The following is a 3,551-nucleotide window of genomic DNA, read 5'->3' as shown; positions in this document are numbered from 1 at the left end:
TGTGTGTTCAGTGCCAAGGGGAAAGCAGAGACGTGGTCCCTACCCTTAAAGAACTTGTAATCATATATGTTCATAGAAACACATGGCCTTATTTATGACAGGGCATAATTACGGGGAAATTTTGTCAATTTCCCCTGAATTCTGTATGAAATAAAAGTTGTTTCTCTTTTAGATCACAACTTTTTTTTCATTTTTAAATGAGACATTTGAAGAATGACACCCTAAAAGCTAAGTCATTTCAGCAAGACTGACTGTCTGGAGAATCATATTCTAGCCACATCAAGATGGGTCTGTCACTTTTACAGGTATTATTCATTAAATGGAGCATATCTTCATCTTTGTTCATCGAACTGGCCAAACATAGTTCATGTGTTTTGTTTTTGTCTGCTATGTCTGTGGGACTATAACTTAAGGGATGGGATGTGAATGGAACAACACAAACCAAACGCTTCCCCCCAAAAATGCTATGATGCGTGTCATGGGAAATGGCCTCAGCCAGTCCTGAAGCAGTAAAATGTGACAAAGAGCATAAGAGCTTGGTTAATAAACATTAATTTAGCAAATGTTTATAAATAATTCTTAAGTCCTTACTATATGCCAAGCACTACTGGATATTCAGAGTCAATGTAGTGGTGAATAAGAGAGAAAGAGATCCCTGCTTCTATAGAGCTTATATTCCAGTGAAGTAGACAGGTCAAGAACAATAGCAAATCTACATAGTAATAAGCACTATGCAGAGAAAAAAAGTGTTTGATGATAAAGCATAGATTGGAGGATCAGGAAAGGCTTTTCTGGGGTGGGGGGCGGGGGGCAGGGAGTGACTTGGATGCTGTGATTCAAATGACAAGAAGAAAACAAATGACGAGGACTTGGGGGAAGAGCAGGGAAGATGATCTGGGTAGAAGAAACATCATGTGCAGCAGCATAAAGGACGAGGCATGGCGCAGAAACAGAACTTAGGCTGGTGTGGCTGGGGCCTGCAGGAGAAGAACAATAGGGCAAAGGTGAGGTCAGAGAGGCAGGCAGGGGCCCGACAATGTCAGACTCTGTAGGCAGAGTGAGGAGTTTGGTTCCAACTTCAAAGGCAAGAGAGGCCATTGTAGGGTTTTCGGTAGGGAAGCCACCTGATGTAATTTACATTTTAAGAAATCATTCTGGATGCTGCTAGGAGAGTCAATTGTAGGGAGGAGGAAGGGAAATAAGGAGGCAAATTAGGAGACAATGGAAGTACTGCATGTAAGAGACAGTGGCCAGTGAAAGGAGATGGGGCTGTCAAATGGACAGACAAGGCTACTTGACTCACTGGCTAGGTGAATCTGATCAAATCAGCCTTCTAAGCATGAATTTCCTTACCTATAAAAAGGGTATAATAATGTCCTCTTGGAAATTTGTTCTGGGGAATAAGTGTGATAATCCCCAGCACATACTAAATACACGGTGATATTTTAGAAAACGAAAGGATGGTGTGCTAGCAAACTGGATCAGTAGTCAGCAAACTGTGGCCCATTTAGTCCACCACCTGTTTGTGTGGGTAAATTTTATTGGAATATAGCCATGTTTGTTTGTTAGGTATGGCCACTTTCACATTACAATAGCAAAGTTGAATAGTTGCAACAGAAAGTATAATGGCCTGCAAAGCCTAAAATATTTACAATCGGGCCCTCAAAATAAAAAGTTTACTGATCCCTGATCTAGATTGTAATAAAGAGTAGAGGGTAGAAGGAATGTAAGAGAGATGAGATGTATCTGTACAAGAAGGAGGCAGATAATTCAGAGAAACATTAGTGGTGTGTCACGCACTATATTTTGTAAGTGCTCTGCCAAAGAGAAGGCCCTGGCTGTAAAGACATGATCAATCAAAGAAAGCATTTGAAATAAACTTCAAATGTCATCATCACACAAATCAACCAATAGTATGTAATATTTGTATAATGCCCCTATATTTCCATTATGTTCATCAATAATTTTACTAAAATAATTCATTCTAGATGCATAATTTCAGGGTAAGAGAAGGCAAGTAATGGAAAACAGATAGCAATAAATTGGAAGAACCATAAATAAAATAGAGAGTTCATCCATGCAGTCAATAAATATTAATTTAGCACAAAATGTATACTAGGTCCAGTGCTAGGTGCTGGGATATACAATGGTAGACATGATAGCCACAGTCCTTGCTTTCATGGAACTTTGAGTTCAATGTTTCCTTTTGGGGAAGAACTGCCCCCAGCTCCATATGAGTATCTTTGTGTAAATGAAGAAATACCCTCTCCTCCCTCCTCAAAATACTTTATCTCCATCTGTAAGAAACATTCCAAAAAAGATTAATTTTTCTAGCACCTTAATTGCCATCTGCCAACAATTTTAATATAAATGTTCAACTCTACTGTAATTATGATGTGAATGGCTCTGGGGTATGACAACTTTTTGGAGTATAGAAACATGTTTAATTATATGCAGAAGCATGAAAAGTGTGTGCTCAAAACAGAAAGCGATGATAATATGGAAAGAAGAGACTGCCTGAGCTAAAGATTATGAAGACTGTTTCTCTAGTATCTGTTTACTAAGTTGGTGATCCCTAATTATGGTTTTATTAGTAACCTGCGAGTATCTGGAATAATTTCATATGGCTTTCCAAAACTTTCAATGTGAAATTTAAGCAAGCTATATACTGTACTTGAAAGAGTAGGCAAGGGGAAGGGTGTGGCAAAATAAAATGATCAGTTACAGGATGTCCAAGTAACCAAAAATTTTGGGGTCTCTCTGAGAGTGGAGCCAGAGTTGCTGCATGTAGTTTTGGGGAGTTGTGTTGGTATGTTTCCATTTTTATTAAATTTATTTACTTTCTGGTTTAAATAGAAAAATCCAGATTTGAAGTTCAAGACTCATATCACATAAGTAGTATATGATTAGAATTCCTAGGTAAAGAAGCTCCACACAAGGCCATTAGAAACAGTTTTACAAAATTCAAAGGCTAAAGCAGGCACTAGAATCAAAGCATGCGTGGAGTAGATCAAGTACCTTCAAGATTATTTTTTCCCTTTGTTCAGAAATAAGATGAAAACAGGTATGAATTGAGAGAGCCTGATTCTGGTTTAGAATCAGAATGGAGGAGAGTAAAGGGTGAAACGAGAAAGGACTAACAGGAGTATATGGGAAGAAACAAAAATAAAATATTGTTTTTTGAGACAGGATCTGGCTGTTGCCCAGGTGGGAGTGCAGTGGCACAATCGCAGTTCACTGCAGCCTCCACCTCCTGGGCTCAAGCTATCCTCCTGCCTCAGCCTTGGAAATAGCTGGGACCACAGGCATGCACCATCATGCCCGCCTAATTTTTAATTCTTTTTTTTTTTTTCTTTGTAGAGATGGTGTTTTGCCCAGGCTGGTCTCAAACTCTTAGGCTCAAATGATCCACCTGCCTCAGCCTCCCAAAATGCTGGGATTGCAGGTGTGAGATAGAGCACCTGGCCAGATGAAAATATTTTAATTGAAAGTCTGGCCCTCTTTATTCCCCCAAATTCTGTTCTGAAGGTGTCACTTTTTTTATTCCTCTT

Source organism: Nomascus leucogenys, chromosome 18, assembly GCF_006542625.1.
Source record: "Nomascus leucogenys isolate Asia chromosome 18, Asia_NLE_v1, whole genome shotgun sequence".
Taxonomy (NCBI): domain Eukaryota; kingdom Metazoa; phylum Chordata; class Mammalia; order Primates; family Hylobatidae; genus Nomascus; species Nomascus leucogenys.
This window is presented reverse-complemented; position numbering follows the sequence as displayed.